The following is a 27,466-nucleotide window of genomic DNA, read 5'->3' on the forward strand; positions in this document are numbered from 1 at the left end:
AGCTTGGCATGCTTCTAAGCTGTAGATTACGCAGATGGTTAACTAACCTAACCACTGAGGAAGGAGCATGTCAACAATAACCACTCAGTTTTCATCTACGTAATCTAGAGCCTAGAAGCATGCCAACCTACCATCAATAACAGTGCACAACAGAGCGACCGCTTGTTTGATAAGGAGACAGAGGCAGCCTCTGTATTTGTATTAATATCATGTATACAGTATCCGATTCTAACCTAAATTGATGGTGAAATGACCAAGTTATGGATATGTGTAATATGAATCATGATTCATTAAAGGGGTTGACAACCATAAGTATAAAATACAATAAAGTGCCCCAGACAATAACTAAAGCCAATAGGTATTTGTATCATGAGAGATAAACTGTGTGTGTATATATATATATATATATATATATATATATATATATATATATATATATATATATATATATATATATATATAATTTTTCTACTGCATTCAGCATAGCATGCTCACGTTGATGAGAGGCTGTGTGGGTGGAGCAGCCGCAAAGTGAAAGTAAAAATCCCAGCATGCATCACTGCAAGCATCTTCAGAGGAGCAGTCATATGACGTCTCTGCCTACTTGTGATGCAACAGTGACAACCGCACCTCAGGTGTCATCTCATCAGTCCTCCAGTCAAATAACTACATAGAGAAATCAACATAATGATAGCAATCCTACATTCCCAACATTAAATAAAGGTTACTGCTTTTCCCACATTGTGATATATACAATACATACATGTGTGTGGATATGTATATATGTGTACAAGGTGTGTGTGTGTACATAATATATATATATATATATATATATATATATATATATATATATATATTATTATAAACGTTACATTATATACATGTTGTGGGAGGGGCGGAGGTTCATAAATTCTCAAGAGCCTCCCCCTTCCATTGCGGGCGCTTGCTGTGCCGTTAGGATCGTTCCTCCGCGTTACTTCCGGGTCTGCCTGGTTATTCAGTAGCTGGTCATGCGCGATCTGCCTACCCGAATTCTCATCCTTTCCAAATCTCGGTCAAGCTCATTTAAGGCCAGTAATTGTCACTTCATCCCAGGCTAATTCATCTTTTCCGGGACCCAGCTGCGTTACGCGGGCTATTATCTTCTCTACAGGTTCCTCCGTCAATTGCGGTAAGTTGCTCAATTTTGGTTCGCGGTGTCGTCTCCACGGATACTGCACAGCTATCGTCTCACGCAGGCCTTCTGTCCTCGTCTTAACTGTCACCTTCCAGTCTGTGTCTCATGTCGCCCATCTGTCTCCATTTCTCAGCCCCTCCATCATCCTTGTCCCACTCCTGTCTAGCTATTAGTTTCTCTGTTTTCCTTTTTCACGCCTGTCTCGTCATTCAAGCCTTCCCTTCCATGTTAACGCCTGTTTACGTTACTCAGGCTTCTCCATCTCCACGTTTCACACCTGTTACGTCCCTCAAACCTCCTTGCCTCCATTCTTCCACGCCTGTTCACGTTTCTCAGGCCTCTCAGCCTTCCATGTTGCACGCCTGTTTGTGTTTCCCTGGCTCATTTGCCTCCTATGTTTTACGCCCGTTTGTGTTACTCAGGCCTCCTCTCCGTCCATGTTCCACGCCTGTTTACATTACTCAGGCCTCCACGTTTTCATGCCTTACGTCTATCCACGCCTCTCGTTTCCATCTTCCACGCCAGTCCACGTTTCTCAGGCCTCTCTGTCTCGCACCATCTCACGCCTGTTTAAGCCATTCAGGTCTCTTTTCTTCCATGTTTCACGTCTGTTTGCATTTCTCAGGCCTCCTTGTCTCCCATGTTTCACGCCTGTTTACGTAACTCAGGCCTCTCAGTTCCACGTACCTCGCCTGTTTACGTTATCCAGGCCTCTCGTCTTCCATGTCCACACCTGTGTACGTCACCCAGGCCCTTCGTCTTTCATGTTCCACGCCCGTTTTCGTTATTCAGGCCCTCCGTCTTCCTCATTTCACGCCTGTCCACGTTACTCAGACCCCCTTTCTTCATGTCTTCCACACTGTCTGTCACTCAGGTCTCCTTGTCCAGGTTTTCACGTCTACCCTTGTCACCCGGGCCACGGTCCAGGTCTCGCTCGGTCATGGCCACGCGGGCCCTGCGTCCCTCCTTTCTTCATTTCCATAGGATACAGGATACATGGTTCCCGGGCAGAATCTTTAATCCAGTTTTAACTGTCACTCCTTCCAATTCTAGCATGTCTCATCTGGACGACAAGGGGGAGACCTCTTCAGTTCCGGAGACCCTAGCCTCAGAGCACGCCAGCGCTACTTCACTTAGGAGTTGGACCGCGCCTAAGCTGATTGCCAAGCTCAGTAGAAGAGGGATACCCTCTCCGGCTTCCGCCAGGAAGGCAGAATTATTCAGACTGTTAATTTCCGACTCTTCCTCCCCTCGTGTATAGGTCACTTTCCGCCAACACGCCCAGGAATTACAGGACCGGTTGGAACATCTAAAAAAAAAAAAAAAAAAAAAAAAATTCCTGTCTTCATCCAAGAATCACAGATAAGGACTATGTATTTAATGGCTTTTAGCATCTCAAGCTCTCCTATAACTCCATTAAACTGTATCTGGCAGGGGTACAGCATCATTCCATGCTGAGGGACCCAGGCAGTAAGTCAGTTTTCACTTCTCCAGTAGTCAAAGCCACCCTTAGGGGCAGTCTCAAGAACCGCCAGAGCAGCACGCCCAGCAGGCAAACCATCTCTGGGGAGCTGTTTAGGAAGCTTTCAGACTCGCTAGATGGTAGTCGTTTTGGCCTCCTTCCTTCCATGGTCATTAAAGCTGCCATGTATCTGGGCTTTTATGGTTTTCTGCGCCCAGGAGAATTCACTGTAGTTTCATCCAAAGTCAAAGGTTTAACCAGAAGCCAGCTAGTCCTTAATCACGATCATCACGCATTAAATTTACCATCAACAAAAACATTGCAAATCGGGCCCCCCGTTCAAATCAAATACTTCAAAACTTTCAATAAGTGGTGCCCAGTCCAGGTTCTTAATAAACTGTTGGCCCTATTGGCTCACTCCCCCACGAACGAACCGCTACTACCGTTCAAAGGGAAATACCTCACTACTGCCCAGTTCATCTCCCATATTCGCATCCTGCCCAAGGGGTTGGGCCATGATCCCAGAACCATATCTGGACACTCTTTCCACATAGGTGCTGCCTCCAAACACAATGTCCCATGCCATATCATCTGCAAAATGGGCCGCTGGCAATCATCCTGCTACACCAGATATATTCCTAATCCGCATAAGGAATTCTCTGATGCCTTCTCTAATCTCGTGTTGTAATCATATGAAATAAATGTAAATTCAACCTAACCGTGTCTTTTGCCCCCTTATAGGCCAACCCACAGTCATGGCTTTGGGCACAACTCAGGCCAGTTCTACCAGGTTGCTTTATGGTTACAAGTAGTTAACCTCACGTCCTTGTTCACCATCTGTAGCCACGACCACAAATATTATATATATATATATATAGATATATAGATATATAGATATATAGATATATATACATACATACATTTTACACAGTACAAACCAAAAGTTTGGACACACCTTCGCATTCAGCGACTTTTCTTTATTTTCATGACTATGAAAATTGTAGATTCACACTGAAGGCATCAAAACTATGAATTAACACATGTGGAATTATATACATAACAAAAAAGTGTGAAACAACTGAAAATATGTCATATTCTAGGTTCTTCAAAGTAGCCACCTTTTGCTTTGATTACTGCTTTGCACACTCTTGGCAATCTCTTGATGAGCTTCAAGAGGTAGTCACCTGAAATGGTCTTCCAACAGTCTTGAAGGAGTTCCCAAAGATGCTTAGCACTTGTTGGCCCTTTTGCCTTCACTCTGCGGTCCAGCTCACCACAAACCATCTCGATTGGGTTCAGGTCCAGGTCATCTGGCGCAGGACCCCATCACTCTCCTTCATGGTCAAATAGCCCTTACACAGCCTGGAGGTGCGTTTGGGGTCATTGTCCTGTTGAAAAATAAATGATGGTCCAACTAAAGCACTATAGCATGCCGCTGCAAGATGCTGTGGTAGCCATGCTGGTTCAGTATCCCTTCAATTTTGAATAAATCCCCAACAGTGTCACCAGCAAAGCACCCCCACACCATCACACCTCCTCCTCCTCCTCCATGCTTCATGGTGGGAACCAGGCATGTAGAGTCCATCTGTTCACCTTTTGTGCGTCGCACAGACACGGTGGTTGGAACCAAAGATCTCAAATTTGGACTCATCAGACCAAAGCACAGATTTCCACTGGTCTAATGTCCATTCCTTGTGTTCTTTAGCCCAAACAAGTCTCTTATGCTTGTTGTCTTTCCTTAGCAGTGGTTTCCTAGCAGATATTCTACCATGACGACCTGATTCACACAGTCTCCTCTTAACAGTTGTTCTAGAGATGTGTCTGCTGCTAGAACTCTGTGTGGCATTGACCTGGTCTCTAATCTGAGCTGCTGTTAACCTGCGATTTCTGAGGCTGGTGACTCGGATGAACTTATCCTCCGCAGCAGAGGTGACTCTTGGTCTTCCTTTCCTGGGCGGTCCGCATGTGAGCCAGTTTCTTTGTAGCGCTTGATGGTTTTTGTGAATGCACTTGGGGACACTTTCAAAGTTTTCCCAATTTTTCGGACTGACTGACCTTCATTTCTTAAAGTAATGATGGCCACTCGTTTTTCTTTACTTAGATGCTTTTTTCTTGCCATAATACAAATTCTAACAGTCTATTCAGTAGGACCATCATCTGTGTATCCACCTGACTTCTCCACAACGCAACTGATGGTCCCAACCCCATTTATAAAGGAAGAAATCCCACTTATTAAACCTGACATGGCACACCTGTGAAGTGAAAACTATTTCAGGTGACTACCTCTAGAAGCTCATCAAGAGAATGCCAAGAGTGTGCAAAGCAGTGACCAAAGCAAAAGGTGGCTACTTTGAAGAACCTAGAATATGACATATTTTCAGTTGCTTCACACTTTTTTGTTATGTATATAATTTCACATGCGTTAATTCATAGTTTTGATGCCTTCAGTGTGAATCTACAATTTTCATAGTCATGAAAATAAAGAAAACTCTTTTGGTCTGTACTGTATATATAAAATTGTGTGTGTGTGTGTGTGTGTGTGTGAAGATGGAGAGATATCCATCTATCATCATTTTACTGTATCTATTTACATCTCTATATCTATCTATATCTACTGTGGTGGAAGGTGTGTATATCTCACCCAGATACCTCAGCTGGATGAGATAACTGAAATCCAGAAATCTGCAGTGGTTTCAGCAAAGTGTTGTTTGCTGAGACAGGTTTTGTTTAGATTCTGTTCTGGGTTTTGCCGTTTTAACCTGTTCGCTACCAGCGCTGTACAGTCGTGGCCAAAAGTTTTGAGAATGACACAAAATATTAGTTTTCACAAAGTTTGCTGCTAAACTGCTTTTAGATCTTTGTTTCAGTTGTTTCTGTGATGTAGAGAAATATAATTACACGCATTTCATACGTTTCAAAGGCCTTTATCGACAATTACACGACATTTATGTAAAGAGTCAGTATTTGCAGTGTTGGCCCTTCTTTTTCAGAACCTCTGCAATTCGACTGGGCATGCTCTCAATCAACTTCTTGGCCAATTCCTGACTGATAGCAACCCATTCTTTCATAATCACTTCTTGGAGTTTGTCAGAATTAGTGGGTTTTTGTTTGTCCACCCGCCTCTTGAGGATTGACCACAAGTTCTCAATGGGATTAAGATCTGGGGAGTTTCCAGGACATGGACCCAAAATGTTAACGTTTTGGTCCCCAAGCCACTTAGTTATCACTTTTGCCTTATGGCACGGTGCTCCATCGTGCTGGAAAATGCATTTTTCTTCACCAAACTGTTGTTGGATTGTTGGAAGAAGTTGCTGTTGGAGGGTGTTTTCGTACCATTCTTTATTCATGGCTGTGTTTTGGGGCAAAATTGTGAGTGAGCCCACTCCCTTAGATGAGAAGCAACCCCACACATGAATGGTCTTAGGATGCTTTACTGTTGGCATGACACAGGACTGATGGTAGCGCTCACCTTTTCTTCTCCGGACAAGCCTTTTTCCTGATGCCCCAAACAACCGGAAAGAGGCTTCATCGGAGAATATGACTTTTCCCCAGTCCTCAGCAGTCCAGTCACCATATTTTCTGCAGAAGATCAATCTGTCCCTGATGTTTTTTTTGAAGAGAGGAGGCTAATTTGCTGCCCTTCTTGACACCAGGCCATCTTCCAAAAGTCTTCGCCTCACTGTGCATGCAGATGCCTGCCTGCTGCCATTCCCGAGCAAGCTCTGCACTGGTGGCACTCCAATCCCGCAACTGAATCCTCTTTAGGAGACGATCCTGGCGCTTGCTGGACTTTCTTGGACGCCCTGAAGCCTTCTTAACAAGAATTGAACCTCTTTCCTTGAAGTTCTTGATGATCCTATAAATTGTTGATTGAGGTGCAATCTTAGTAGCCACAATATCCTTGCCTGTGAAGCCATTTTTATGCAACGCAATGATGGCTGCACGCGTTTCTTTGCAGGTCACAATGGAAGAACAAAGATTTCACGCATCACCCTCCTTTTAACAGGTCAAGTCTGCCATTTTAACCCAATCAGCCTGACATAATGATCTCCAGCCTTGTGCTCGTCAACATTCTCACCTGAGTTAACAAGACGATTACTGAAATTATCTTAGCAGGTCCTTTAATGACAGCAATGAAATGCAGGGGAAAGTTTTTTTGGGGATTAAGTTAATTTTCATGGCAAAGAAGAACTATGCAATTCATCTGATCACTCTTCATAACATTCTGGAGTATATGCAAATTGCTATTATAAAAACTTAAGCAGCAACTTTTTAAATTTCCAATATTTATGTAATTCTCAAAACTTTTGGCCACAACTGTACATGTACGGCACTGGAGCGATAGGCAAACATGGAGCCCGCTCGCACGTGCAGCAGGTGTCATGGCCGACAGGTCTTTGCTGTTTCAAACAGCAGAGATCTGCTGCTAATTACCGTGACCAGTAATAATGCCGACTGCGGTAATTAAATGCTTTAGATGCCATGGTCAAGTGAGATCACGGCATCTAAATGGTCAAAAACCCAGAACCTCAGGCTTCCTATCGACACCCCCTGCGGCCAATGGGGCTGTCGGTAGTTGCTTTTAATGCTGTGAGCCTCAGTGATACGGCCTTAAGGTCGAGTTTTCCAGGCGGGTGCAATGCGTGATGTGAACGCATTGCACCCGCACTGAATCCGGACCCATTCATTTCTATGGGGCTGTGCACATGAGCAGTGATTTTCATGCATCACTTGTGCATTGAAAATCGCAGCATGCTCTATAATGTGCGTTTTTTACAGAAGTGAATGAGGCTGCGTGAAAAATCGCAAGCATCCACAAGCAAGTGTGGATGCGGTGCAATTTTCACACATGGTTTTTAGGTGACGATCGGGATGGGGACCCGATCATTGTTATAAAGGGAAAATAATAGCATTCTTAATACAGAACGCTAATTAAATTAGGGATGAAGGGGTTAAAAAATTAAATAAACCTCACCTCATCCACTTGTTCGCTCTGCCCGGCTCGTCTTCCCTCTTCTTCTTTGATGACCTGGGAGGAAAAAAGCCTTTGGTGACGTCACTGCGCTCATCACATGGTCCATCACCATGGTGGTGGACCATGTGATGAGCGCAGTGACGTCACCAAAGGTCCTTTTCCTCTCAGGTCATCAAAGAAAGAAGACGAGCTGGGCAACGCGAACAAGTGGATGAGGTGAGTTTTATTGAATTTTTATTTATTTTTAACACCTCCATCCCTAATTTAATTAGCGTTCTGTATTAAGAATGCTATTATTTTCCCTTATAACCATGTTATAAGGGAAAATATTAAAATCTACAGAATACCTAACCCAAAACCGAACTTCAGTAAAGAAGTCCAGGTTTGGGTCTGGGTACCACATTCAGTTTTTACGCCCGCGCGTGCATGCAAAATGCATTGCACTCACGCAGAAAAAAATTGAAGAAAGCAACGCAATCGCATACAAAACTCAACCCACTTGTAGGCTAAAAAAAATAAAATAAAAAAAATAATAATATTATTTTCCCGTGACGCACCCGCATCCTATCCGGCCCATACAAGCAACGCCTGTGTGAAAGAGGCCTAACTGATCTGCACAGCACTTCGCTCCCTTAAGTGTCATCCACAGCGCCCTGCCCCTTTAACCCCTTAAGGACCGAGGACGTACCGGTACGCCCTATTTCCCGAGTCCTTAAGGACCGAGGACGTACCGGTACGTCCTGACTTAAAACCGTAACTCCGGCGCCGCGGGGGTTAATCGGAACGGGATTTCGGCTGAAATCATTCAGCCGGCATCCCGTAACAACGCAGGGGGGGGTCATTTGACCCCCCCGTATCGGCGATCGCAGAAAACCGCAGGTCAATTCAGACCTGCGGTTTGCTGCGCTTTTTGCCGTTTCTGATCCCCGCGGTCCCTGACCGCGGGGATCAGAAACTTCAGAGTGCCCGAAATCAATATTGTTAACCCCCCCCTGCACCCCTGTATGATTTGATGGCGGCGGGAGGTGCAGGGGGGGTGTCGCATGCAGTGGGGGCGTTGCGGGAGGCGGGCGGTGCGGCAGGCGGGATCGCGATCCCCCGCCCGCCTCCCATTGCATAATCGTTGGTGTACAGTGGGTATACCAGGGTGCCAGCACATTGCTGGCACCCTGGTATAAACGGCTGACATCGTTGATGCGATGTCAGCCGTTTAACCCTTTCCATACAGCGGTCCGTACGGACCGCTGTATGGAAAAGGTTAACAGTAAGAGGGAGCTCCCTCCCTCTCCGATCGGGGGGCTGCTGTGCCTTTGCAGCCCCCCGATGGGAGAAGGAGAGAGCCCCCAGACAGCCCCCCCAGAACCCTGTCCTTACCCTTCCCCGTCTGCGCAGTTCTGACCATAACTGAGCAGACGGGGAAGGTTCCCATGGCAACAGGACGCCTGCTCAGGCGTCCTGCTGTCCATGGTGCTGAACAGATCTGTGCTGAAAGCATAGATCTGTTCAGTGTAAGTAAAATACAGTGCAGAACCCTATATAGGTTCTGTTCTGTATTTTACAGACATCAGACCCACTGGATCTTCAAGAACCAAGTGGGTCTGGGTCAAAAAAATCAAATAAAAAGTGAAAAAAGTTAAGATAAAAAAAAAAAACATTTATCACTGAATAAAAATTAAAAAAATAAAATACACTACACATATTAGGTATCGCCGCGTCCGTAACGACCTGATCTATAAAATGGTCATGTTACTTTCCCCGCACAGTGAACGCCATAAAAATAAAAAAATAAAAACTATGAGAAAATTGAAATTTTGCCCACCTTACTTCCCAAAAAAGGTAATAAAAGTGATCAAAAAAGTCGCATGTACGCCAAAATAGTACCAATCAAACCGTCATCTCATCCCGCAAAAAATGAGACCCTACTCAAGATAATCGCCCAAAAACTGAAAAAACTATGGCTCTTAGACTATGGAAACACTAAAACATGATTTTTTTTGGTTTCAAAAATAAAATCATTGTGTAAAATGTACATAAATAAAAATAAAGTATACATATTAGGTATCGCCGCGTCCGTATCGACCGGCTCTATATAAATATTACATGACCTAACCCCTCAGATGACCACCGTAAAAAAAAAAAAAAAAAAACTGTGTAAAAAAAGCAATTTTTTGCCATCTTACGTCACAAAAAGTGTAATAGCAAGCGATCAAAAAGTCATATGCACCCCAAAATAGTGCCAATCAAACTGTCATCTCACCCCGCAAAAAATTAGACCCTACTCAAGATAATCACCCAAAAACTGAAAAAACTATGGCTCTTAGACTATGGAGACACTAAACAATTTTTTGGTTTTCAAAATGAAGTTATTGTATAAAACTTACATAAATAAAAAAAATTGTATACATATTAGGTATCGCCGCGTCCGTGACAACCTGCTCTATAAAATTACCACGTGATCTAACCTGTCAGATGAATGTTGTAAATAACAAAAAAAAAAAAATGCCAAAAAAGCTATTTCTTGTTACCTTGCCGCACAAAAAGTGTAATATAGAGCAACCAAAAATCATATGTACCCTAAACTAGTACCAACAATACTGCCACCCTATTCCGTACTTTCTAAAATGGGGTCACTTTTTTTGGAGTTTCTACTCTAGGGGTGCATCAGGGGGGCTTCAAATGGGACATGGTGTCAAAAAACCAGTCCAGCAAAATCTGCCTTCCAAAAACCGTATGGCATTCCTTTTCTTCTGCACCCTGCCGTGTGCCCGTACAGTAGTTTAGGACCACATATGGGGTGTTTCTGTAAACTACAGAATCAGGGCCATAAATAATGAGTTTTGTTTGGCTGTTAACCCTTGCTTTGTTACAGGAAAAAAAATATTAAAATGGAAAATCTGCCAAAAAAGTGAAATTTTGAAATTGTATCTCTATTTTCCATTGAATCTTGTGCAACACCTAAAGGGTTAACAAAGTTTGTAAAATCAGTTTTGAATACCTTGAGGGGTGTAGTTTCTTAGATGGGGTCACTTTTATGGAGTTTCTACTCTAGGGGGGCATCAGGGGGGCTCCAAATGGGACATGGTGTCAAAAAACCAGTCCAGCAAAATCTGCCTTCCAAAAACCGTATGGCATTCCTTTCCTTCTGCGCCCTGCCGTGTGCCCGTACAGTAGTTTACGACCACATATGGGGTGTTTCTGTAAACTACAGAATCAGGGCCATAAATAATGAGTTTTGTTTGGCTGTTAACCCTTGCTTTGTTACTGGAAAAAAAATATTAAAATGGAAAATCTGCCAAAAAAGTGAAATTTTGAAATTATATCTCTATTTTCCATTGAATCTTGTGCAACACCTAAAGGGTTAACAAAGTTTGTAAAATCAGTTTTGAATACCTTGAGGGGTGTAGTTTCTTAGATGGGGTCACTTTTATGGAGTTTCTACTCTAGGGGGGCATCAGGGGGGCTTCAAATGGGACATGGTGTCAAAAAAACTGTCCAGCACAATCTGGCTTCCAAAAACCATACGGCGCACCTTTCACTCTACGCCCCGCTGTGTGGCCGTACAGTAGTTTATGGCCACATATGGGGTGTTTCTGTAAACAGTAGAGTCAGGGCAATAAAGATACAGTCTTGTTTGGCTGTTAACCCTTGCTTTGTTAGTGGAAAAAATGGGTTAAAATGGAAAATTAGGCAAAAAAATGAAATTCTCAAATTTCATCCCCATTTGCCAATAACTCTTGTGCAACACCTAAAGGGTTAACGGAGTTTGTAAAATCAGTTTTGAATACCTTGAGGGGTGTAGTTTCTTAGATGGGGTCACTTTTATGGAGTTTCTACTCTAGGGGTGCATCAGGGGGCTTCAAATGGGACATGGTGTCAAAAAAACTGTCCAGCAAAATCTGGCTTCCAAAAACCATACGGCGCACCTTTCACTCTACGCCCCGCTGTGTGGCCGTACAGTAGTTTATGGCCACATATGGGGTGTTTCTGTAAACAGCAGAGTCAGGGCAATAAAGATACAGTCTTGTTTGGCTGTTAACCCTTGCTTTGTTAGTGGAAAAAATGGGTTAAAATGGAAAATTAGGCAAAAAAATGAAATTCTCAAATTTCATCCCCATTTGCCAATAACTCTTGTGCAACACCTAAAGGGTTAACGGAGTTTGTAAAATCAGTTTTGAATACCTTGAGGGGTGTAGTTTATAGAATGGGGTCATTTTTGGGCGGTTTCTATTATGTAAGCCTCGCAAAGTGACTTCAGAGCTGTAGTGGTCCCTAAAAATTGGGTTTTTGTAAATTTCTGAAAAATTTCAAGATTTGCTTCTAAACTTCTAAGCCTTGTAACATCCCCAAAAAATAAAATATCATTACTATGTATTACAGAAGTAGAGAAACTGAAACTTTGAAATTTGCTAATTTTTCCAAATTTTTGGTAAATTAGGTATTTTATTATGCAAAAAAATTAATTTTTTTGACTTTTTTTTACTAGTATCATGAAGTACAATATGTGACGAAAAAACAATCTCAGAATGGCCTGGATAAGTCAAAGCGTTTTAAAGTTATCACCACTTAAAGTGACACTGGTCAGATTTGCAAAAAATGGCCTGGTCCTTAAGGTGAAAATGAGCCCGGTCCTTAAGGGGTTAAAGCTGACCTGCAGCAGTGAAGAAAAATGGCTGGGTTGTCATAAAAACCTGGTGTAAAACTGTGTGTATGTGGAACTAAGGGCCTGCGAACTTCTATTTGCTGATAAAGGGTCATGTGACCAGGCTTCTATTGGCTAATGCATTTTTTGGGGATGTCTCAGGAACGGTACTTGCTAGAGAGCGGCGACCCGATCTAAAACCATCCCGGACACCTGATGTACCTGTGTGCCAAATTTCATGATTGTAAATGATACGGTTCAGATTCCTTTAGCGGACATAGCTACCTGCTGATTTTTTGGTCTTTTCTGTCATCTGAGGAGCAGAGGACTTCTCATCTCTGCCCTCTGACATAAGTGTTTATGACCTCTTAGTAGTTTAGAGATAAGATTTATTAGATTACAGGCACAACATGAAAGAACCAGTCACACATGTCAACCCTTTGAGAAAACACCTTAATATTTTTAGTAAAGGCCAATAGAAAATATGATTGTCAAAAATAAGTTAAATGCAATCGCAAAAAAAAAAAAAATTAATCCAGAAAGGTGTACATAGCCTTTAAAGGGGCTTTCCAGTACTTTCCTCAGAATAGGCCATCAGTATCTGATCGGCACCCTACACTCCCTAACCCCCCGATCAGCATTATGTAGTTGATGGAGCTGCTTACTGCACCTGTGCTCTCATTCATTTCAATGGAAGCAGAGCTGCAGCACCCACCTCCATCCACCACACAGTGGTTTAGTTCTAGGGCCAAAGTTACTCCGGAATAGCTGATCTGCGATCAGAAACTAATGACGTATCCTGATTAAAGCACTTGTAAAAGTCAACAGTTAACACAAGGACTCATGCACGCAAATGTATTTTTGGTCCGCAATTTTGCAGATTGGATGTGGACCCATTAATTTCAAAAGATGCAGACAGCATCAGTGGGGAGGGAGGAGGGGCCGGCAACTGATATTGGAATGGCAGCAGGGCCCGCTGCAGTCACTATATTCTATTACAGCAGGCCCCGCTCACCGTAGTATTCATATCCTAAGTGTAGTAATAAAAAAGGATTGCGCTGCAGGAGAGAGTTATTTTTCTATTCCAATCAGTTCCTATTCTTTTGTAATCGAAAAAGGATCTTCAGTTAATAGGACCACATGCTCACATCAAATCTCAGCATTGGCATGGAAACCTGAAATGGAGTGAAAAACCGCACTATGGTGTAGTATGCTCTCAACATTTATCGCACCTTGTGAATAGATTATACTCACAAGACTCCACTGATGGCGCGCGTGGATAGGATTTGCAGCGCTAGAGGGACTAATATCCTATACAGAGACTTTATTGTATTGTCTTGAAATATCCAACGTGTAGGCATGGGCGCTTTGTTAAACTATAGCAATTTTTTGCAGTGGTAGAGAAATCAACTGTAGTACTTGAAATTCCCGTAGCAGGCAGGCCGGGCGGCAGTGTAACGTCACTCGCCTGCTCCGCCTACTTCATTCATAAAGTGGGAGGAGCAGGCGCGTGACCTACTGAGTGATGTTACACTGCCGTCTGGACTGCCTGCTGCCGGAATTTCAAGTAAGTACTACGGTTGATTTCTCTACCACTGCAAAAAATTGCTATAGTTTAACAAAGCGCCTATGTCTACACATTAGATATGAATACTCAGTGAGCGGGGCCCGGTGTAATAGAATACAGTATCGAGCCCCGCTGCCATTCCAATATCAGTTGCCGGCTCCCAGCCCCTGTATTGGTAGTCATTCACTATTTACACAGGGACACTGTTATGGGGGGGGGGGATGCTATATATGTGTCATCCACAGATCCCCTCCATAACAGGGCGTCATCCACAGATCCCCTCCATAACAGGGCGTCATCCACAGATCCCCTATAATAGTGTCATCAACAGACCATTAGTTCAAAACCCACCAAAAGCACAATTTTTGGTTCAAAATATTTTTTTTCTTATTTTCCTCCTCAAAAACCTAGGTGCGTCTTCTGGGCAGGTGCATCTTATAGGCCGAGAAATGCGGTAGATCAGGTCACATAGCTGGAATATTTGTCTAAGAAACTGCAACCTAATAATCAAAGTACCAACTGAAACGTATAATCTTTACTCGACTGAATTTTATTGATATTCACATCCTTTTACAACAAGGTGAAGCATCTGCACTGCTGGCTCTTATAACAGGCGATTATAAAAAGAAACTAAATTGTGGGATTTCATAGCACAGTTGGTCCCAAGAGATCACTCTGCACACGTCTAAGCTGTGGCCATTTAATACTGGCAAAGCAAAGCAGGAGTTTTACACAACCCCTAAAATTGCAACCTCTTCAAACATGAGCACTTAAAGGGGTTCTTCAAGCTTTAACTAAATTCTGTTTTAGCCAAGACTACTTTCACATCTGCATTTTGAAATCCAGAGTTGAAAGTATCCAGCAGAGCTTGACAGCACCACAAGCAACTGGATCCCAATTTACAAAAATAAATGCAACAAAAAACATGTGCAAAACAATGTCACTAGTAATGTAAAAATGTGTGGCTTGCAGCCACATCACTGCTGAAGACAGTCATTGGCTGCAGCAGAGCATGTGACCATACGGCGCAGGATGTAACACTCTGAGGACTGGACTATGGACACACCAGAAGCTACGGGGAGGACCAAAATGGCACGTAGCAGGCAAGCATGAATTTCCGGAGGCAGGCTGAGAGAATTAGATAAAAAGGGGGGTTAACAAGCCTTTGAAAAGAATGCCAACTTGTACCCAGAAGCTGACTACATGTTTTCTTGGGAAAAGGGTACACAGCAACATGTGTTGCACAACATCACATCTAATAATTGTCAATGGGGTCACCATGAAACAGTTGCAAACAAACAATCCAACACTGTTGGATTTTTGGTCGCAAGTGCCATCATAGACCACAATGCAAGTGGCGTGCAACTGTGACTTGCCTGTGCTTTTACAGACAAATCACAGTTGCAGACGTTCCTTTGAAGTAGTCTTAGGGCAGATCTTCACATGTGTGTTCCGGTTTGGTTTCTAGTTTACAGCTATGTGCAGGTGACAGCTGCCTATACTATGTCTGCGGAGTAGTAGTAAATTATACCAGGCATAACGTGAGGCCTTAAAAACATCCTGCAGACAAATTCTGTGTCCATGATCCCAGCTAACGCCTCATTCTGAAGGTTGCATTTTTCATCCGTGTGCAGAATGGACTGCAGACAGACCACAAAATTCAGGCCCCCTCACATGTTTTTAAAAAGGTCACAAACTTGTCACACAACTTTGCATAAATAAAGAGTACAGGCAACCATAAGAAACTTTGTAATATGTCAATCTGTTTAGAATAGGAGCAGCTCACTGAAGGATCATATTACACATAAAGTCCTCCCCTCTCAAAAGAAGTCTATGGAGAGGGGAGGAGTTGGCAGGAGCAGTGTGAGACGCACACAGTTTTAGAAGTTTGAGTTAAAGGGAACCTGTCATTAACTTAATGCTGGCCTCACTGAGGGCAGCATAAATTAGTGACAGAAATGCTGATTTCAGCGGTGTGTCACTCATGAGCTTAAAGTAAGTGGTTGACGAGAACCAGCATCATAACCATTGCAGCACAGACCTTGAAAAGAGTCAAATCTTGAGAAGAGTCCTGGTTATTCATAATCTCCTGCTCTCCCCGACCATCTGCTGATGATTGGCAGTTCTCTCCTAGAGAGAAAGGGAGAAAACTAGGTAGAAGACTGTCAATCATCAGCAGGTGGGCGGGAGAGCAGGAATTCATGAATAACCATGACTCTTCTCAGGTGGCCGTGACTCTTTTCCAGGCCCAGTCTGCAATCATTGTAATGTTGGTTCTCAGCAACTACTTATTTTTAACTTATAAATGACAGACCGCTGAAATCATCTCACCTGTCTCTACTTTATGCTGCAGTTAGTATGGGCAGCATAAGGTTCATGACAGGTTCCCTTTAAGCCTCATTCACACTTCCGTGTTTAAATCCGTAAAAAGGTGGTCAGTGATGCCTCCGTGAAGATGTCCATTTTTAACAGTCCTTGTGTCATCCGCATTTGACTGACACTGAACAGCTGAAAAATAATTTTCAAAGCATCTCTTCCTAATGATCCGTGAAACACGGATGGCATCTGTGGTTTTCACGGACCCATAGACTATAATGGGCATGATGTAGTCGTGATCACTGACAAAATAGAGCTTGCATCCGTGCTAAAGAAACAGACCCACGGACCGTGCTAAAACACTCATGTGTGAATACACACATTAAAATGAACGGGGACGTGTGCTGTCCGTGGAGAACACACACAACACACGTCAGTAGAACACTGACGAGTGAATGAGGCTTTAGGGTTCGGGTTTACACTGAATTGCGTTACGGATTTTGTTACCGCGGAACATAACTGATCTCTCTGGTCTCCCTTATGCAGGAGAGGACTCCAGCATAAAGGAAACCGGACCAGATACAAGTGATATAATGGCCATAGCATTTTAGTCACTCGTGAACATAGCCTTTAGGGCAATTTGCGGTCCCCAATACACGGGCTACATCCGTGCGGCGACCGGGACGGAACGAGACCCATTCAACTTGAATGGGTCCGTGATCCGTCCACACCGTAAAAAAAAACAAAAAAAAAAAAAAAAAAAACTTTTTTTTGCGGACAGAAACACAGCGGAAGTAGTGCTTCCGTTCCGCATCGCATCTCCCAGATTGTGGAACCATTCAAGTCCGCATCCGTGATGCGGAGTGCACAGGGCCGGCTGGGCGACAGTCGTGTACATGAGCCATAGGGGCCTTTACAGGTGGAAGATTTGTTTTGCAGAAATTTCTGCAACTGAAAATTAGTTTGATCAAAATTGTTTTGCTGGGAAGCACTTGGATTTCTGTATCCCGTAAATCTGCATGAAATTTGCACCAAAACCACACATAAATCTGAACTATTTATCACATTTTTTATGCTTTTTTCATAGGGATTTTCTGTTTATGTACAAAATCCCACTGACGTCTATGGATAAACCACTGTACAGAAGGTGTGGAATTGCATAAACAAATGACAACCTGCTGATATTAAACAGCACATAACAGGTCACATGGATTGTTTCAATGTAAAAATTGACCTGCTGCCCCGATTCCAAATTAAATAGCATGTCAATTATGTTTGCAGTTTTAGGCCCCTTTCACACGAGCGAGTTTTCAGCGCGGGTGCAATGCGCGATGTGAACGCATAGCACCCGCACCTTTTCAATGAAAGGGTGAGATCTGCGGTAAAGCCGCATCAAATACGCACCAAAAAACACAATTAGACATTGCAGATTTTGGTGCGGATATGCTGCAGAAACACACATAAATCCAAAAGGAAATTCTTGTGCGTTTGCCCGCACCCCTGTGCAGGTGGCCTAATGGGCGTCCTACACATGATGTGTATTATGCTCAGTTTTTCTGTGCAGATTTTGTGGAGAAAAATCGCAGTGTAAGGGCTCATGCACACGACCGTTGTTGTTTCGCGGCCCGTTTTTCACTGATCCGTTGTTCTGTATCCGAGTTTTTTTTTTTCTCTGATTTAAGTCCTCTTCCGTTCCTCCACAAAACATATCTGTATGGGATCCGATTTTTTGCGGATCGGAAACAGAAACTTATTAATTACCAAACACATAAGCAATATGGGCTGGGCATAGCATTTATACAGTATGGATCCACAAAATATGGATGACATACGGATGTGTTCCGCGTGCGTTCCATATTTTTGGTGGACCTATTGACTTGAATGGGGCCTCGGACCGTGATTTGCGGTCAATAGTAGGATATGCACTACTTTTTTTTGGCGGAACGGAAACGGAATGCACACGGAGTACCTTCCGTTGTTTTTGCGGACCCATTGAAGTGAACGGTTCCGCATACGGTCCACAAAAAAACACGAACGGAAGCGGAAAGAAAATACGTTCGTGTGCATGAGCCCTAATACAGCACCAAGAAAGTGAACGAGACCAGACAAATCTCGTGTACACTCTGCTTTTTTATTTAGGTGCGGAAATTGACCCGTTATGTAGATTTTCAAACCCGCAGCATGTCAATTGTTTGTGCAATTCCGCACCATCTGTGGAATGGTTTTCCCCATAGACTTCAATGTGGTTGTTAAACCATCTGTACCAAAAACTGCATAAAACAATACAGTGGATTTATGTGCGGTTTTTGTACAGTTTTGGTGCACATTTCATGCAGATTTTCTGCCCACAAATTTGCACCGTGTGCAAAGCACCCTTAGGCCCCTTTCACGCGGGCGTGGCGTGTAAGGGCCCGATAAGATGCGGGTGCGTTGGTACCCAGACCCAAACCCGGACTTAATCACTGAAGTTCAGGTTTGGGTTAGGTGTTGTGTAGATTTTATTATTTTACCTGCTCCATAGCTGCCGGTCTCTGTTCTATCTTCAGGACCTGGCAAAGTGACGTCACTGTGCTCATCACCATGGTGAGGGACCATGTGATGTGACGTCACCACAGGACCTTAGCCGGCAGCTTAACATTACAGAAGAAGACAGAGATCCGCAACTACGCGATCAAGTTGACTCGGTGAATTAATTTTTTTATTTTTTTTTTAGCCCCTCCATCACTATTTTACTATGCATTCTGTATTCAGAATGCTATTATTTTCCCTTATAACCATGTTATAAGGGAAAATAATACAGATCGGGTCCCCAGCCCGATCGTCACCTAGCAACCATGGGTGGGAAAAAAAAAAAAAAAAAAAAAAAAATAAATCGCCCGTGTGAAAGGGGCCTTAGGCCACCTGCACAATTTTTTATTTAGTTTTTTGGAGCGCATTTGATACAGTTTTGCCGCAGATTTCACCTTTCCATTGAAAAGGGGTGAAATCCGCAGCAAAAACTGCAAACATAATTGACATGATATCAAATTTGAAATCCGCACGGCAGGTCTACTGTATTTCTGCACAGAAAATGTGTAATCTCATACACATTTTTGGTACATGTGTATTCCGCAATGTGCGCAGGTGGCCTAAGGGGATGTTCAAAGGGTGGATTTTTTCTGTGGAATTTGGACGCCGACAGCCGCACCGAAATTCCACCAAAGAACCACTGGTGGCGAAATCCTTTCTACCTCCCCATACATTTCGATGGGAGGCAGTGCTGAGGATCACGGAGATGTCCCTTATTGGCATGACCCCTCCACAATCTTCAGCACTGCCTCACGTTCAAATGAATGAACGCTGCCACCAGAAATTAATGTTAAAATCTGCAGCATGTCAACTTCTGTAGAGTGATTTTCCTCACAGACTTCAATAGGGTTGTTAACATAAGCATGAAAATCTGCACACAAAAAACCCCACAAACACTGCACAAAAAAATGCACCAAAACCAAGATAAATAGTGTGGATTTATGTGCATTTTTTTTTATGCCGCTTTGGTTCAGATTTCATGCAGGTTTTCTGCACACAAATCTGTACCGTGTGCAGGTCAATGTGTAGAAGACTCACACAATTCCATATGTATTTCCAAAACCAAACTTCAATTTCTAAGGCCCCTTTCACACAGGCGAGTTTTCCGTGCGGGTGCAATGCGTGAGGTGAACGCATTGCACCGCACTGAATCCTGACACATTCAGTTCTATGGGGCTGCGCAAATCACTTGTGCGTTGCGTGAAAAATCGCAGCAAGCTCTATTTTGTGCATTTTTCATGCAACGCAGGCCCCATAGAAGTGAATGTGACTGCAGGAAAATCGCAAGCAAGTGCGGATGCGGTGCGATATTCACGCACGGTTGCTAGGAGACCATCGGGATGGAGACCCGATCATCATTATTTTCCCTTATAACATGGTTATAAGGGAAAATAATAGCATTCTTAATACGAATGCATAGTACAATAGGGCTGGAGGGGTTAAAAAAAAAAAAAACAAACAAAAAAACTCATCTTAATCCACTTGATCGCGCAGCTCCAACTTCTCTTCTGTCTTCAGGACCTGGGTAAAGGACCTGTGATTACGTCACTGCGCTCATCACATGATCCATCACCACGGTAAAAGATCATGTGATGAACCATGTGATGAGCGCAGTGACATCACCACAGGTCCCTTACCCAGGTCCTGAAGAAAGACAGAAGAGAAGCCGGGCTGGGCGAACAAGTGGATTAAGGTGAGTTAAATTATTTTTAATTTTTTTTTAACCCTTAACCCCCTCCAGCCTTATTGTACTATGCATTCTGTATTAAGAATGCTATTAATTTCCCTTATAACCATGTTATAAGGGAAAATAATACAATCTTTAGAACACCTAACCCAAACCCGAAGTTCTGAAACTGGGGCTTGCAGAAATCATTCACTTGGCATCACAATTCAGATAAATGGAACAGATTTTCAGTTGCTACATTTTCTGCAGCAAATCTGCTGCGTGTGAATAATCGCTATAGCTGTTCCCATCACACTCTGCAGTTTTGCGCAGCACATATGCTGAGTAAATCCATCACACGAACATAAGGCTAGGCCTACACAACCACATTTTGTCGCACCAATGTCGCGTGACAATTTTTATAATGTAGTCTATGGTGTCGCACTGCAACATGCTGCGAATGCGACAGTTGCAAAAAAAACCCATTCAAGATGGATTTTTCTGCAACTGTCGCAATGCAGTGCGAAACCATAGACTACCATTATAAAAATTGTCACGCGACACATGTCGTCGTGTAGATCCTAGCCTAAAACCTAAACTAATGCAGCTGTGGGGTACACAGCGTCACCCTAAGGCTCCAAGACATAAAAAAGTGGTCAATAAAATAGAAAAGTGAAAAATGCTGCGCTCTACTATAGTGAGACAAAGACTCGGACATGGGCACGGATGCCACCTGTGGGTTCTATGGACCCATGTGCCATGACATCTGTTGGCAGCTATATCAGTATATGAACCTACCATGGGGCAGTCTAGTGCACAGCAGACAAAATGGCTGGAAATACGATGCAAGGGGCGTTCACATGGAGTATTTTGTGGCGTTTTCCCTGTCGGAATCAGCGCCAAAAACGACTCCTATTGATTTAAGTGGGAGTCAGCAGCGGCAATAAAGCAGCAGCGTGCCCCGCACTGCCGCCGAATACACCCTGAACCTCCCAGTGAAATCCTTGGGAAGTGGCCAAACTGGTGAGCCAGGTAGACATTTAGCGGCGGCTGCAGGATCTCTTCCGCCTGGGTCCAGTGACCTCCGCTGCGCCGGCATGCTATAGTAACGCTGTATGCCAGGAGCAGTGACACGAGCCATCGGAGGGACAGCACACAGACTGTGACACGGCTGTGCGCACTGGCGGCCCCGGCAAGGCGGGAGTCTTCCCTCACAGCCCGCCGTGCGCTCACCTGACTGCAGCCGGGGAACGTCCGGTCCTCACTCCCTAAAGGCTGTCATGCTGCTGGTTTCCAGGACTAGGGTCGATGACAGGTCCCGGTTAGATAAAGGACCTGAAGATGTCATGGCCATGTGACCAGTCACGTGTACAAGAGGAGGCGGTCCCTGGGCTGTCCTTCCCCAATATGTGACGCGCCTGCCCAACTTTGCGCTGCATGAGAGCCGCACAGTGTGCATTGTCAGTGCGGTATATGCAGGCTGGACTGGCCCACAGGGGAATCCCCTGAGAAAGGTGGGCCCCTGTCCACCAGCACAGCATCTCAAATAACCTATATCAATATAAAAACTGGGTAGACTATCCAGTTTATTATAGACACATCGGAAGGTTAAAGAGGATCTTTCATCAGTTTAGCCCTCGTCTAATTATGGTCTTACCTTATAGGGCGGTCCCCACTGATGCCAAGGCACATTTCCCCCCCCCCCCCCCCCCCAAAGACTGTTGGCCGCGTTGATTTTGGCGCCTCATATTATAATGAGCCGACTCAGTTATACTAACTAGGCGGTGACTTGCAGTTTCGCTGGGGCCATTTCTCTTGAGCTCCTCCCTGGCTAAGAGCGGTGCGCTCTGATTGGATGCGCTCACAGCCAGGGAGAAGAGAACCGGCCCCAGCGAAACTGCGAGTCTTACTCAGCTGAATTATGTAAGAAGAATATCCTGGAGGGAAAACACCAAAGGGCTTTGCTGTATAAATCCTGTCCCTAAGGCCAGTTTGTCTTCATATTTTTAAATTGGCCAAATATTTAACCACTTAAGGACCACAGGTTTATACCACCCTAGCGACCAGGCCCTTTTTTACAAATCGGCACTCCACAACTTTAGCGGTTTATTGCTCGGTCATGCAACTTACCACCCAAATGAATTTTACCTACTTTTCTTCTCACTAATAGAGCTTTCATTTGGTGGTATTTCATTGCTGCTGACATTTTAACTTTTTTTGTTATTAATCGAAATTTAATGATTTTTTTTTGCAAAAAAAATGACATTTTTCACTTTCAGTTGTAAAATTTGGCAAAAAAAACGACATCCATATATAAATTTTTCGCTAAATTTATTGTTCTACATGTCTTTGATAAAAAAAAAATGTTTGGGTAAAAAAAAATGGTTTGGGTAAAAGTTATAGCGTTTACAAACTATGGTACAAAAATGTGAATTTCCGCTTTTTGAAACAGCTCTGACTTTCTGAGCACCTGTCATGTTTCCTGAGGTTCTACAATGCCCAAACAGTAGAAAAACCCCACAAATTACCCCATTTCGGAAAGTAGACACCCTAAGGTATTCGCTGATGGGCATAGTGAGCTCATAGAACTTTTTATTTTTTTGTCACAAGTTAGCGGAAAATGATGATTTATTTTTTATTTTATTTTTTTCTTACAAAGTCTCATATTCCACTAACTTGTGACAAAAAATAAAAAATTCTAGGAACTCGCCATGTCCCTCACTTCTCACGCATATGGTCCCCTAAATTGCCAGGGCAGTATAACTACCCCACAAGTGACCCCATTTTGGAAAGAAGACACCCCAAGGTATTCCGTGAGGGGCATGGCGAGTTCCTAGAATTTTTTATTTTTTGTCGCAAGTTAGTGGAATATGAGACTTTGTAAGGAAAAAAATAAAAATAAAAAAATCATCATTTTCCGCTAACTTGTGACAAAAAATAAAAAATTCTAGGAACTCGCCATGCCCCTCACGGAATACCTTGGGGTGTCTTCTTTCCAAAATGGGGTCACTTGTGGGGTAGTTATACTGCCCTGGCAATTTAGGGGACCATATGCATGAGAAGTAGTTTGAAATCAAAATCTGTATAAAATGGCTGGTGAAATCCTGACCCTGGTTTCACACCTAAGCGTTTCTCAAACGCACGTTTTACGCGCGTTTTTGTCGCTCGTTTTTATGCGCGTTTTTTGTAATAGTAAACGCGCGTTTGACGCGCGTTTGGGTGATTGACAGCAGTGTTGTTCAAAGAGTCTATGGCCCAAACGCGCGTCAAACGCCCCAAAAAAAGCTCCTGAACTTGTTTATGCGTCGGGTGTTTTACAGCGCGTTCAAACGCGCTGTAAAACGCTCAAGTGTGAACCAGGGCCATAGGAAAGCATTGGTTTTCACGTGTTGAGCGTTTTACAGCGCGTTTGAACGCGCTGTAAAACGCTCAAGTGTGAACTTAGGGTAAAGGTGCTCTTTGGAATGTGTGCCCATTTGCTCACCTAGGCTGCAAAAAAGTGTGACACATCTGGTATCGCCGTACTCAGGAGAAGTTGGGGAATGTGTTTTGGGGTGTCATTTTACATATACCCATGCTGGGTGAGATAAATATCTTGGTCAAATGCCAACTTTGTATAAAAAAATGGGAAATGTTGTCTTTTGCCAAGATATTTCTCTCACCCAGAATGGGTATATGTAAAATGACACCCCAAAACACATTCCCCAACTTCTCCTGAGTACGGCGATACCACATGTGTGACACTTTTTTGCAGCCTAGATGCGCAAAGGTGCCCAAATTCCTTTTAGGAGGGCATTTTTAGACATTTGGATCCCAGACTTCTTCTCACACTTTAGGGCCCCTAAAAAGCCAGGGCAGTATAAATACCCCACATGTGACCCCATTTTGGAAAGAAGACACCCCAAGGTATTCTGTGAAGGGCATGGCGAGTTCCTAGAAAAAAACATTTTTGGCATAAGTTAGCGGAAATTGATTTTTTTTTAGTTTTTTCTCACAAAGTCTCAATTTCCGCTAACTTGGGACAAAAATTTAAAACTTTCATGGACTCAATATGCCCCTCAGCGAATACCTTGGGGTGTCTTCTTTCCAAAATGGGGTCATTTGTGGGGTGTTTATACTGCCCTGGCATTTGAGGGTCTCCGCAATCATTACATGTATGGCCAGCATTAGGAGTTTCTGCTATTCTCCTTATATTGAGCATACAGGTAATGAGATTTTTTTTTTCCGTTCAGCCTCTGGGCTGAAAGAAAAAAATGAACGGCACAGATTTCTTCATTCGCATTGATCAATGTGGATGAAAAAATCTCTGCCCAAAAAAAAAAAGGAGGGGAAAGGCATCTGCCAGGACATAGGAGCTCCGCCCTACATCCATACCCACTTAGCTCGTATGCCCTGGCAAACCAGATTTCTCCATTCACATCAATCGATGTGGATGAATAAATCATTGCCGGGATTTTTTATATTTTTTTATATATACAAAGTGTTTGCCAAAGCATAGAAACGCCGCCTCCTCCTCAGCTCGTATGCCTTGGCAAACGTATCTGTTACTGCAGAGGAGAAATCTCGTCTTGCAGCGCCGCATACACTGACTTTTGTGTAATCTGACAGCAGCACAATGCTTCTGTCAGAATGCACATCAGTGCTGCAGCTGCTTGATCGCTTGGTCCACCTAGAAGGTAAAAAAAACTAAAAAAAAAAAAAAAAACAGGCCGCAACGCAATAAATTTATTAACATTAACTTTTATAAACTTTTGAAACAGAACAATAACTTTTTTGCTTACCGGTGATTTTATTTTATTTTTTTACCTTTATTAAACAAACCTCTCCTTCCCCATGGGACAATGTGCAAAGCGCAAATCGCCCAGAGATGCGGTGAAGTACATTATGCACTTTGTCCCAGGTGAAAGGAGAGGTTTGTGGCAGCTCTGTGTGAAAGGGCCCTAAGACCCCTGTGTGCCTGTCCTGTGTACGCAATCCCTATGCTAATAGTGTACCTGAGTGTGGAACTTGCGGAAACACTCCCCTATGCATAGGGCAGGCTGGTCAGGACAGTCAGGACAAAAAAAGGTGGTGTCACGCCTTATTCCACCCCTGCTACAGACACAACATCTTTTTCTTGGGGAACGTTGAGTTGGGGTACCAGGATAGACGGGAAGTGTCTGTCATGTAGCCGGCTCACTACATCAGGGCCTTGGGGCACGGACCCTCCTGGTTACAGGATTTCCGAAATGATCTCTTCCTGGAATTTTAGGAAGGATCCTGTTCTCCCAGCCTTACTGTAGAGAACAAAACTATTGTACATCGCCAATTGGATCAAATAAACAGACACCTTCTTATACCAGCGTCTGGTTCTGCGGGAAACTAAATAGGGAGCCAACATCTGGTCATTGAAGTCCACCCCTCCCATGTGAAGGTTATAGTCGTGGACAGAGAGGGGTTTCACAATGACTCCAGTTGCCCGTTCAATTTGGACAGTCGTGTCTGCGTGAATGGTGGACAGAAGGTAAACGTCCCTCTTGTCCCTCCACTTCACCGCGAACAGTTCTTAGTCACACAAGGCAGCCCTCTCCCCCCGTGCAAGTCGGGTACTAGCGAGCCGTTGGGGGAAGCCCCGGCGACTAGGTCGCGCGGTGCCACAGCATTGAATTCCGACTAGATGTAAGTGCCGAAAGAGGGCCACGCTTGAGTAAAAATTGTCCACGTATAAGTGGTACCCCTTGTGGAGTAAGGGTGACACCAAGTCCCAGACAATCTTGCCACTGCTCCCCAGGTAGTCAGGACATCCGACCGGCTCCAGTTTTGAGTCTTTTCCCTCATAGACCCTAAAACGATATGTATAGCCTGTGGCCCTTTCACAGAGCTTATACAGTTTGACCCCATACCGGGCGAGCTTGCTGGGGATGTACTGTTTTATGCCAAGGCGCCCGGTAAAATGTACTAGGGACTCGTCTATGCAGATGTTTTGATTAGGGGTATACGCATCTGCAAATCTGGATGACAAATGGTCTATGAGGGGCCGAATTTTATGGAGCCGGTCATAAGCAGGGTGGCCTCTTGGATGACAGGTGCTATTGTCCGTAAAATGCATAAAGCACATGATGGCCTCAAAACGTGCCCTAGACATTGCAGCAGAGAACATGGGCATGAAATGTATTGGGTCTTTAGACCAATATGACCACAATACATTTTTTTTAGCTAGACCCATGCTGAGGAGAAGGCCCCAAAAAAAATTTAACTCGGAAACGGTGACTGGTTTCCACCGGAAAGGCTGGGCATAGTAGCTTTCCGGATTGGCGGTAATAAACTGTGTGGCGTAGCGGTTGGTTTCTGCCACAACTAGGTCATAGAGATCCGCGGTGAAGAACAGCTCAAAAAACTGAAGGGCCGATCCTAAATGAGCCGTCTCCATGCGAACTCCAGACTGGGCGGTGAAAGGGGGCAATACGGGTGCGGCGGTATCAGGGGATTGCCAATTAGGATTTGCCAGCACCTCTGGGAGACTAAGGGTTCTACGGGCCTGTGAACGCGGTGGCTGCGACAGGGGAGTTATTGCACGTGCCACCGTACCAGCTGGAACTGCCCTTCTGGTGCTCGCCACTTCACCAGGGAATACGGCAGTGCTGGTAGAAGGTCCAGGCTGTGCTGCGCTGTTGGTGTATGCCGCACCATAAACAAGATCAGCGCTAGCACCACTCTGCTGCAAATGAGGATCATCATGCAGGGTAGGCAGAACTCTTACATGGGATCGGGTACGTCTGGCCACGATTTTACGGTGTTTTTGCAGTGATCAGAAAAAAAAAATTCTGTCACTGCGGCGGGGCGGACTGAACGCAAGTGTGCGCACAAGATCAGGCCTGATCAGGCGAACACTGCGTTTTTTGTAGAACCTAAGGTGACCCTAATGTACTTATATAGATCTGATTGCGATCAGTATTGATCACTTACAGATACTATATAGTACTAGTGCTGATTAGCGACAGCGATGACGCTAATCAACGACTAATCGGTGACTGCGGTGCGGTGGGCGCTAAACTACCTAGCAAGTAGCTAACTACCTGGCAGGGATGAGGGACCCTTACGGGGGGTGATCAATGAC

The 27,466-nt window shown here is 44.0% G+C and overlaps 1 protein-coding gene across 1 annotated transcript in view; it reads right to left on the reverse strand.

The window, feature by feature from the left end:
- Positions 1-21,747, reverse strand: part of CCDC134 (coiled-coil domain containing 134) — a 44,080-nt gene extending 22,333 nt beyond the window's left edge. Inside the window, exon 1 of the mRNA XM_044301511.1 lies at positions 21,604-21,747. The gene's annotated coding sequence lies outside the window, so the exon portion shown is untranslated. The remainder of the gene's footprint in view (positions 1-21,603) is intronic.
- Between the last annotated feature and the right edge of the window lie 5,719 nt (positions 21,748-27,466).

This window comes from Bufo gargarizans, chromosome 7, assembly GCF_014858855.1.
Source record: "Bufo gargarizans isolate SCDJY-AF-19 chromosome 7, ASM1485885v1, whole genome shotgun sequence".
Taxonomy (NCBI): Eukaryota; Metazoa; Chordata; class Amphibia; order Anura; family Bufonidae; genus Bufo; species Bufo gargarizans.